Here is a 12,121-nt window from a genome sequence, read left to right on the forward strand (position 1 = left end):
TGACCTGTTTATTCCCACTCTCCGTTTATATCAATCTTCACACTAAGCCCCTATTTCCTCAACACTACATGGGCTCACTGATGTATATTAGCTACTGGTTTAACAACGATTTAACAATTCTGCCTCCCATGCTCAGGACTCTGGATGGAATAGAGAAGGATCTATTTCCAACTGCCTTCATGCATTTACAGTACCACGAAGGGAACATAAAATTATTCATTGTCATCTGTTGTTGTACAGCTCTTGTCTGTCTCAGGGTATCCTCGGTAAATGTCCAGTGGAGTGTTGCCCTTGTCCCTGTGTGAGCCTGTCTCTGTCTATAAATCTCGCTGTCTAACGGATTAGCTATCTGAAGCACAGTCAATATGTTCCTGTTATACAAGGAGGAAGCAATGAATAAACCTGAAATTACAGACCAGTCACTGTACCCTCATTGGTGGGAAAACTGCTGGAAGCAATTGTGGGGGACAAAATGAATCTGCATTAGAAGAGATAGTGATTAATCAAGAACAGGCAATATGGATATATGCAGGGAGGGCATGTCTGATAGGCTGGATTGAGGTTTTCAAAGATGTGACCAGATATGTAGTTGAGGTCTACAGAAGGTGTCAAATTGGACCTCAGTGAGCTTTATGATAATTGCTGCATGGTGGCTCAGTGGTTGGCACTGCTGCCTCACAGCGCCAGGACCCTGGTTTGATTCCAGTCTTGTGGTGTTTGATTCCAGTATTCGTGGAATTTGCACAATAACTCTGTCTCTGTGTGGGTTTCCTCGCACAATCCAAAGATGTGCAGTTCAGAGTGGATTGGCCGTGCTAAATTGCCCATTGTGTTCAGGGCTGCATAGGTTAGGTACATTAATGAGGGGTCGATGTAGAGTAATAGGGTAGAGGAATGGGTCTGAATGGTTTCCTCTTCAGAGGGTCAGTATTCACTTTAGGGCCAAATGACCTGTTTCCACACTGTACGGATTCAACATTTCTAAGAGTTTCACATGGAGAGCTGATATCAAAGGTTATAATGGTTCCCATGGAATTCAAGGAAATATGAAAAACGGATCCACAATTGTCTGAGTGGCAGGAAGCAGAGAGTGAAAGTTGAAAGGGGATTTTCTGACTGAAGTTGGCATCCAATGGGACCCCAGGGCTCAGTTTGGGTCCTTTGCTGTATCTGGTTTATTAAACTAAACGATACTTGAATGTAGGGGTAATGATTAGTGAGTTTGAAGACTATGCAAACATTGGAGGGTTGGTAAATAATAATCAGTAATACGGAGGATAGTTTCAGTTTACAGCAGGGTATAGATTGGCTGATCACATGGGCTGATCAGTGACAAATGCAATTCAATCCGAATAGGTGTAAGGTGATATACTTGTGCAAGAAAACAATGCAAGGGTATACACGATGAATGATAGGACCATGGGAAGCATCGGATATCAGAGGGTGTTAATGTCGATGGAAAGAAGCAACTGAAGGTATCAGGAACGATGGATAAAGTGGATTAGAATGCATGTGATGTGCTTGGCTTCATTCACCGAGGCTTACATTTATGTGCGTGTTTGAACTGTATACAATGTTGGTTTTGCCGTGTTAATTTATATCAAAGGGCAAGAGCATAAAAGGAGATGCTAGGATATATTTCTCATCCAAGCATCGGTGGGAGTCTGGAACGCATTGCCTGTAAGGATGGGAGAGGTAGAAAACATCATCTCGTTTAAGAATTATTTGGATATACAAGTGTGATGCCAAGCTTTCAAGGCTGTGGGTCAAGTGCTAGAAAATGGGATTAGAATAGTGAGGTGGTTGTTTTTGGACAATAACAGTCTGACGGGAAGTTTTTATTGTGTGATGTAGTCCTCAGTGATTCTCTGACACACAGACACCTACCCCACTACCACACACAAATACATACAGAGTCAAGCATAGAAGCTTGCACAAAGTCACCCAGACACACTCTCTCTCTCTCTCTCTCTCTCTCCCTATCACACACACACACACACACATGCAATCATCATGTAAAGGGCAGTTACTGATGGGAAATAAATGCTGACCAGCCAAAGATGGCGTCATCCTAATGGTGAGTAACAAACGTGCCGTACTTGAACGTATTCACTCACGCAAACAATATCATACGTAGGCCGACACAAAAGCAAGCACAACTACAATACACTGACAACCAGACAGGAGTGCACAAAAAGTACGAGACAGACACACTTATACACACAGAAAGGCAAAATAACATACACACTTTATCAAAAACACACAGAGGAAACAACACACGAATGCATAAACACAAACACAGATTGAAATTCTTAATACAAACTCATATCCAACTCAACACTGCAGAAACACTTGCACTACCACACAAATACGGAGGAAGTGCTTCCACAATAGTAAATTCATGGGAATCAGTAATGCAGAAGCAATATTCCAATAATTCAGTTCATGCCCTCGAGTCACAGATGTTTAATTCTGCATTCATTAAAATCTGTGCCAAAACACAAAACTCCCTTTTTAACTGCTGCCACAATAGTCCAGCTTGATCACTCCTTCAGGGAAGGAAATCTGCCATCATTACGAGGTTCCAGGGTCTGGTTGACCTCTGTGCAATTGGAACTGAGGTGCAAATTCTGGTTTTGGCAGCAACGCGCAGCAATCCACAAATAAAGAGAAAATAAGCAGCGACTCACACTCCCATTCACTCATATTTCAAGACACAATGGAAAACAGAAGGACTGGATTACGATTGGTTAATAAGTTGCACGGATGCTAAGTGATGGACCGAATCGATTCTCCATGACATTGTCGGTGCCCAATGGTGATGCTGAGCTGAGGAGGGAATTCTGACAGTGTTTGGTACTTGAACCATCAAAGTCGTTCTTCCTGGATTTTTCCAATTGACCAGTATCTTGGACCACGTGGTGCAGATGTGAGGCAGAGACCATGTTCATTCAATTGGACAAGAGAGAAGCAGGTCAGCCTTAATACTCTCTGTTCGTTACACCAACTACTGGTCACAGGTCAGCCTCTGTCGGAATTACCAACTGGTCGTCCCAGGCGACTGACTTCACGAGTCAACTTCTTGTTTTAACAGTGCTCTCTGTTCAAGGTTGGACATTGGTTAAGCTTTTTCACCAGTCCATGGCTTCAGTTATCTGATTGGCTGATTTATTTATTTTCACGAGTACCAAAGTTCAGTGAAAAGCTTTGTTTACGAGCAGTACAGGCAGATCATGGTAAGGAAGAATGTACAGATAAAATAAACTTAGACAGAGGCATTCAGATGAAACTTCACAGGGTGTGCGCTAAGCGATATAAATGTTAGCAATATAAGCATTATTTGAGGCGAGAGAGTGCAATCATCTGCCTAATACTGGCTGAAAAGGAGCTGTTCCAGACCCCGTTGGTGCATCGGTCCAGGCTTCTGTATTTTCTGCCTGATGGAAAAAGTTGCAGCAGATCAATGTCTGTTTGGCTGATCTGCTTTCAGTTATTGCATGGTGCTCTCTGATTGGCTGGCTGCCCTTGGACAAGTCTCAGTTGCTTTATTTCTTCAATAATTTAATAATTGCTGTAAAGGGATATTGCAACATGTTCAGGTGTTGCTCTCGAAACTTCGACTGAGTCAACCCATATATGCAGGTATTGATGCAACAATTTGCATCTAACAACATCCATCCAATTTGTTGAAATATATACTCAGACAGTGTGTAATCCATCGGAACAGTTCCTGTAATTTTAGAATACAAGAATTCTACAACATACACTGACCACAGAACGATGAAGTTGCCCGAAATGGTGAAGAGCAAAATCACAGACTTCCTTCTGCTCTCCATCTCTGAGTCTCTGGCATTCTCTCCATTGCTCTGACCTCTCAGTCCCTTTTGCATTCGACTAGACACTAAAATGTGTCAGACTGTCAGTGCATTAATCAATAGAATTAAAGTGAACGGAAGTATAGGGGTTAAAATCAGATCCAACCAAACAAATCCCCCCATCCAGGATCAGTATAATAACTTGGTTTCACACTGCAGAGCCATGGTACATTGTCGATTATACTCAATGGCTCAAATGTAAAGTAGTATGGGATGTTTCTTAAACAGAGTAGGAAGCAGGTTACTGTTAGAACAATGGCTGCAGTTTTCTCAGTGCAATATTCCATTTTCAGCTTCTGGCAACAAATGGCCACAAATCAATCAAAGGAGAAAACAACTGTGAACCAGGCAGAGCAGTCTATCGTTGCAGAGGCGAGTACAGTTTTGAGGCTGCACACAAGAGCAATATCCAGCAATGTCCCTGGGAAATAATGATAACTGATGTGCCACAACAAGTTGATTAAAAAAATGACTGAAATATCTGCTGTTGCCATGGCCACCAGGTAGCGAGTGGTACAGGTATATAGGTCACACTTTCCACGAGACAGGATGACAATTGCCATTAAATTAGCTGAAAGGAAAGGAATGGAAAATGATGTGAAAATGACTGAACATACATCCTCCATGTACAATGAAGGTTGTAAGTTTATCTTGCCGACTGAAGGGAGGAAATCAGAAAAGCTATCAGTCAAACTGTGTTTGAACCCCCTCAAATGCACAAGGAACTTTTTTAGAAATGATTGCAGTGATCAAATCTGAAAATATTCACGTAAACAGTTGCGGCTATTGAAAGGAGAAGGAGTCTGTTAAGTGTAATCGGGGGAGCTAATTGCATATATCCATTTCCTTTTGGATCTCTGCAGGAAGACGTTCAGACCTTAATTTCATTGTGTTGTGACAGAATGGTCAGAGGGACAGAAGGCAAGTCAATACGTATTGCTGATGGCGTTGATGGATGAGGAGGCATGTTGGAGGATGAGATAAATATCTGTTCACTGATAAGACAATGGGAAACTCGATAAAAAAAATTCTGAACGAGAAGTGAAGAAGTCAAGGAAGGCTTGTGACAGTGATAGACTGTGTGAAGAAACAGTGTTCTGGAACTTCCACCAATACAAACATTAAAATAAAAGATAACATGTATGAAGGTGAATAAGAAGAGGGGACGAATGTTTCTGAAGGTGACTGCATATGAGTATAAAGCAAAACTATACAAAGCATTTAAGGGCAAATGTTTACTTATGCTACCCTGTGTAGAACATACGTATGCAGGAAAACTCAGAAAATACGAAACTCGGGTAGCAACAACAAGAATAAAAAGAAAAAGTAACAATAAAAAGACAAACGTATTGCCTCTGGAATTAAATAGACAGTATTCAGACAAAATTAAATTAATTAATGATATTCATGCAGCTGAATAGGTCTGACCTAATAGCCACTACAGTGACACTGATGTGTGAACACCAATCGATATCGGGTAAAGCATCAGGTATAATTCAAAACGATTAACTTAACCAAATCATTTTACTCTTCACGACAACTTATAAGTGTGACAATTAATTTAGCACGAAGTATTATGAGACATACAGTAAAAGCAGAGAGCAACATAATCACACAATATCGCTGGCTATTGTCACTTACCAGGAATTCCAATAACAGCAAATATCATGTAATATAATTTCAGCATATCATCAATTGGACGGGACATTTTCAGTGTGAGGTGCTAACTTTCTCTGAGATGCAGATAGTCTCTCCCTGAATTATAAACTGAAGACTTTAATTCCCCAAGTCTTTCAATTGTAGCCTGTAAGATCACCCCTCTAGGGATATGGCGTTACATTTTCAACTCAATGAAAAACAGATCGTGACAACGTTTCTGTGTGATCAGTAACTGAATACAAAAAAAATTCTTGAAGAGGTTTAGCAGCAATGCCATAGAATTGTGGTATCATCATTTCAAGCAGAGAATCAAAAGCAGAAAGGGGAGGGAAGAAAATAGAGAGAAGTGGGGTGAGAGAGTCAGAGACAGAGATAGTGTGAATGAGAGTGGGATGGAGAGATTGAGAGAGAAGAACGAGGGAGACAGAGCGATAGACACGTGGAAATTAAGACAGCAAGTGTGAGAGATAGAAAGAATTAGAGAAAAGATGGAGATCGAGATTGACAGGGACAGAATGGCAGAGGAGACAGTATGAGAAAACAGAGATATACAGATAGAGACAGGTTCAGACAGACATAGACAGAATTAAGGAGGGAGAATAGAAACACACATACACACACACACACACATTCAATCCCGCTTTTGCTCTCTAAAATCAATTCTGAAGAATGGTCACTGAAACCGAAAAGGCTATTTTTATTTTTGCTTCCTCACGACAGTTGAGGCTATATCTGCTGAGTTTCTCCAGTCTGTTTCGAATGTCCAGCATCCCTGTTTATTTGTTTATTTTTAATTACTGGTTCATCCTTGTTTAATAAATCCCAGACAAGTCACCCATTTGTTCGAAACAAAAAATAAAATGTTAAAGATATCATCAAACACAACATGAAGGTCCACAAAATAATGAAAGTACAGCTCCAGCAGAAATAAGGTTGAGCAGAAATTGACAAGCCATTTAATATGGAGGGTGCACGTGGTTTGAGGAAACAGACAGTGCACTTTCTACGATTTGAAAGAATGTGAGGCAATTCCAGTGAACGTTATGAAATGTTTCATAGGTGGATGTGAATTAGATGATTCCTTTGTCAGGTGACTCCTGGACCAGGCAGCACAGAGTCAGAATTAGTGGTACATGGTTTAAGTTTAAGACAGGGACATATGCAATGGATTACAAATTCAGCTCATCAAGGCTGATCCGCCAATCAATATGATCATAACTGATGGAACACGACAATGTTTTTACTCATCCCATCTTCACAAACTTGCAGCTTCACAAAACCTTGAATAAAAGCATTCTGAAACTATATTTCCAAATCTTTATTTCGATTGTACATGATTGGGTAGGGAGGAATTATCCGTGGTAGGAATTTGCCAATAACTGCGGACATTTCACGAGTTTGGGATTGGGTGATGTGAGACGAGATTGTTCCAGTCGATTTTGGGGGCGTGAACAACAAACCAGGTTATTGTCTGAACAGCGTTAGATTGGGAAATGGAGAGGTGCAACAAAATCTGAGAGCTCACCACACACCAGTCGCTCAGGGGATGCATGCATGTGCAGCAAGTGGTGAAGAAGTTAAATGGTACTTTGGCCTTGAGCGCGAGAGGATTGGATTACAGCTGCGGCGATGTCTTGTTGCGATTGTGCAGGGGTCTTAATGAGACTCCACCTGGAGTAATGTGTGCAGTGTGGGGTCTCCTTATCTGAGGTAGGATGTACTGGTAATGGAGGGACACAAAGCATGTGGGTCACATGATGGCTCAGTGCTTAGTACGGCTACCTCACATTGCCAGCTACCCAGGTTCGATTCTAACCCTGGGCGACTGTCTGTGTGGAGTTTGCACATGCTCCCTGTGTCTGTGTGGGTTGCCTCCGGGTGCTGCAGTTTCCTCCCACTGTCCAAAGATGTGCAGGTGAGGTGAATATCCAAGTTAAATTGCCCATCGTGTCAGGTACCTTAGTTAGGGCTAAGGGTAGGGAAATGAGTCTGGGTGGATCACTCTTTGGAGGGTCGGTGTGGACTTGTTGGGCCGCAGGGCCTGTTTCCACACTGTAGGGAATCTAGTCTAGTTTCCAAGACTGATTCCTGGGATGGCAGGACTGATGCATGGAGAGAGATTGGATCTGTTAGGATTTGTTCACTGGAGTTGAGAATAATGAGGTGGAACCTCATCAGACCCTGGAAAGTTCTGCTATGGTAAACACAATAAGAATATTTCCGATGACCAGGGATCCCAGAACTAGGGCGTCAGGATACGGGATGGGTAAGTTCATACTGAGATGAGGAGAAATGTTTTCACCCAATGAGTGGAGAACCTATGAATCAATCTGCAATAGGAAGCAGTTCTAGCCACAAAATTGTATGTTTACGAGATGGAAGTCAATGTTGTTCTTAGGTCTAAAGGGTTCAAAAGAAATGGCGGAGAGAACAGGAACAGGGGATTGAACTGGGTGATCAGGCAGAGTGCGTTGAATTGCAGATCAGGCTCGCAGGGCCGAAAGACATACTTCTGCTTCTATTTCCTGTGCTTCAATGTTAGACGTAGTGTAAAGCCCTTAAGAATCTTTCTATGTGTCAATATGTGTTTGGGAGGAATCTGCAAACAACACATGACCAGCTGCCTGCATGAAGCTGGCACATTAAGGGCACAGAGTAAATTTCCCAAAAGTGGGACGACTCACACGCACCAATGTGGCTATCTGACCATGATAGCCATGGCCAATGATCTGAAGCCCTGACATATTGCACACCTTATCGCTCTGTCTCGCTGTCCCATCGTCACTTGGAAATATATCAGCGTTTCCTCAGTGCTAATGGGTCAGAATCCAGGAATTCCCTCCCTAAGGGACATTGTGAGTCTGTGCCAGAGTAAATCTCTCACTACGCTGTCCCCGATCAAATATTCCCAGTACAGTGACAGTACGGGTTTGATACAGAGTAAATCTTCCTAAGAAATAAGAAGAGTTTGGTGACGTTATTGAGCTTGTTCTACAGGTCCCCAAGTAGTCAACGGGAATTAGAAGATCAAGTATGCAGAGTGATTGGAGGGACTGGGATTATCAGAGCGTTAAGGGTCCAGATATGAATTTGTTAAGTGCGTTCAGGAAAGTTTCGTTAAGCAGTATGTAAAGAATCCTACTTGGCAAAGAACAAAACCTAACCAATGTTTGAGAAATAGGGCTGGACAAGTGTCACAGGAGACAGTTGGGAGCACTTTGGAACCAATGACTATAGATTATTAATTCTAAAATATTTATGGAAACGGACAACAAGTTCAAGTTCTAAAGTGGGGCAAGGCGTATTTTGATTGAATTAGACAGTAGATTGCAGGTGTGGTCTGGAGTACTTTGTTTACAGGCATAGTGATCTCCGAAAATTTGGAGGGCTTTAAAAGTGAAATAGCTTCAGTTTAAGGTCTACATGCTCCTGTGAGGTGGAAAGGCAAGACTGACAGGGATAGGGAACCCTGGGTGACCAGACATATTGAGGGTTTGACCCGAAGAAGTGGAGGTATGGCTCAGCTACAAGCATCTGGTACCAAGGGAATCCCTGGAGGTATATCAGGAACGCAGGAGTTTACTGAAGAAGGAAATCAGAAGGGCAAAAAGGGGGCATGAGGTAGGCTTGTCTGAGAAGATTAGTGTAAATCCAAAGAAGTCATTTCAGCATATTAAAGATAAAACAATAACTAGAGAGAGAATAGTGCACCTCAAGGACCAAAGTAGACATGTATGGGTGATGTCCTCAATGAATACTTCTACTCTATGTTTACTGTGGAGAAATACGTGAAGACTTGGAAACGTGGGAACGTTAGTCGTGATATCATGAGGACCGTTCATATCATAGCAAAGGTGGTGTTGGACATATTAGAATGCATGAAGGTGGATAAATCTCCTAGTGCTGACCACATATATCCAGGAACACCGCAAGAGGCGTGAGAGGAAATTGCCGGGGTCCTGGATACTATTTTTGCATCATTTGTTGGTATGGTTGAGTTCCTGGAAGACTGGAGGGGAGTGGGTATTGTGTCATTATTCAAAAAGAGCTGGAAAGAAATACCTGGGAACTATAGATGAGTAAACATAAAATTTTGGTGGGCAATTAAGCTGAGAAAATTCAGCGAGGTAAGATATGCATGCATTTGGAACGAGAGGGTTTTATTAGGAATAATGTTGTGCGTGGGAGATCATGCCTCACAGATTTGTTAGAGTTCTTTGATGAAATTATCAGGAAGTATGACGAGGGCAAGGTGGTAGAATTCGTCTAGTGGATTTCAGTAAGACCTTGGATAAGGTTGCTCATGGTACGCTGCTCTGGAAGGTTAGAACGCTTGGAATCCAGGGATCGCTGGAAAACTGTATATGCAACTGGCTTGATGGTAGGAAGCAAAGAGTATCAGTGCAAGGATGCTTTTTGTCCTGGAGGTCTCTGACTAGTGAAGAGATGGAAGAATTTGGAAGATGGAAGAGATCGATGCAGATCCCATTCCTGCTATTATCTATATCAATGATTTGGATCAAAGGTTACAAGCATGAATGGTAATTTTGCAGATGACACTAAAATAGGTGGTATCATGGACAGTGAGGAAGGTTATCAGAAATTGTAACAGGACCTTGATCATCTGGGCAAGTGCTCGAGAAATGGGAAATTAAGCTTTGTGTAGATAATTGTGAGGTCTTGCATTTTGGAAAATCGAATCAAGGTAGAGTTTCATGGTGAGTGGTAAGACCTTAATCCGTACAGTGAGACATGGGGAACTTGGAGTTTCGGTGTATGGTTCTCTGAAAGTGGAGTCGCAGGCAGACAGGGCATTGAAGAAGGCTTTTGGCACACTGGCCTTCATCAGTCAGGGTACTGAGTAGAGAAGTTGGAAAGTTATGTTGTCCATGTTTAAACCAAGACTATAAAGAGGTCAGGCGCTGAGTGACCCTGGCGAAACCCAAACTGGGCATCACTGAGCAGGTTATTAGTGAGTAGGTGCTGCTTGATAACACTGTTAATGACTCCTCCTATCACTTTATTGATGATCGAGAGTAGACTGGTCATAATTAGCCGGTTTGGATTTATCCTATGTTTGTGTTGCAGGTTTCTACATTGTTGGGTAAACACCGGTGTTGACCAGTGGTCAGCAAGTTCTGAAGCACATGTTTTCAGTACTATTGCTGGAATGTTATGAGACCCCATTGCCTTTGCAGTATCCAGTGGCGTGTATTGACTTGGCTGGAGGCAGGTATCTGCGATGCTGATGACCACTGGCGGAGCTCGACATGGATCACCCACTTGGCGCTTCGGACTGAAGATTGTTGCAAATGCATCAGCCTTATCTTTTGCTCTGATGTGTTGAGCTCCCCCATCATTGAGGATGTGGATATTTGTGAAACATCATTCTCCAGTGAGTTGCTTAATTGTCCACCACCATTCACATTGGATGTGGAACGACTGCAGAGCTTAGATCTGATCTGTTGGTTGTGGGATCGCTTAGCTCTGTCTATCACTTGCTGTTCATGCCGTTTGGCACGCAAGTAGTCCTACTTGGTAGCTTTAGCAGAGTGACACCTCATTATTAGGTATGCCTAATATGCTCCTGGCATGCCCTCTTACAGTCTAACCACTGCCCCTTGACATTCAACTGCATTACCATCACTGAATCCCTCATTGTCAACATTCTTGGGATTAACACTGAGCAGAAACTCAATTGGACTCACCACATAAACAATAGTTGCAAGAGTAGATCAGAGAAGGATACTGCAGCAAGTAATTCACCTCCTGACTCGCTAAAATCTATCCATCACCTACAAGGTACAAGTCTGAAATGTGATGGATTATTCCCCACTTGTCTGGATGGGTCCAGCTCCAAAACAATTCCGGTAGCTGACACCATCCAGGGGTGTGAAATGGGGTCAAAACTCCTCTCTCCGTAATTCCCCTTGTTTTGAAGGCAATACGATTGATTGTCATGTCGATGCGTGTATCTATGTGTTTGTGCATGTCTGTGTGTGTGCATGTGTGTGTGTGCGCACACGTGCCTGTGTCTGTGTGTGTATCTGTGTGTGTGCGAGCACGCGTGCCTGTATCTATGTGTGTTTCTGGAAGCCTGTCTGTGTGTGTGCCCGCATATGTAACCATGTGTGTGTGTTTTTCTAAGTGTATGTCTGTGCATCTGTGTTTATATCGGTGTATGTTTGTGTGTGTGTGCATGTGCATATGTGTGCATATGTGTGATAATAATTTAAACATGCTGAACACTGAATGGTCTGGACACCGTGCATTTTAGGAAGACGTTTCCATTCGTGGAGAGTGTAGGACCCGATGGAGCAGTCTTACAGGAAAGGGAAAACCTTTTAGAACGGAGGTAAGGAGAAACTTATTCAATCAGAGAGTGGTAAATCTGTGGAATTGACTGCTACAGAGGGCTGTGCAGGATAGATCATTGCATATATTTAAGACAGTTATAGGGAGAAAGTGAGACAATGGTATTGAGAAATTTATTTGCCATGGTTGAAAGGTGAAGCAGACTTGTTGGGCTGAATAGCTCAATTTGTACTCCGACATTTTGTAGTTTTAGGGTCATATTTTGCGTCTGT

At 42.4% G+C, this 12,121-nt stretch overlaps 1 pseudogene; it reads right to left on the reverse strand.

The window, feature by feature from the left end:
• Positions 1-3,536: 3,536 nt before the first annotated feature.
• On the reverse strand, positions 3,537-5,583 carry LOC148146543 (putative G protein-coupled receptor 139; annotated as a pseudogene).
• Positions 5,584-12,121: the final 6,538 nt, after the last annotated feature.

Source organism: Chiloscyllium plagiosum, unplaced genomic scaffold (genome assembly GCF_037043375.1).
Source record: "Chiloscyllium plagiosum isolate Xiang-an unplaced genomic scaffold, Cpla_swu_hap1 HiC_scaffold_21, whole genome shotgun sequence".
NCBI classification, from domain to species: domain Eukaryota; kingdom Metazoa; phylum Chordata; class Chondrichthyes; order Orectolobiformes; family Hemiscylliidae; genus Chiloscyllium; species Chiloscyllium plagiosum.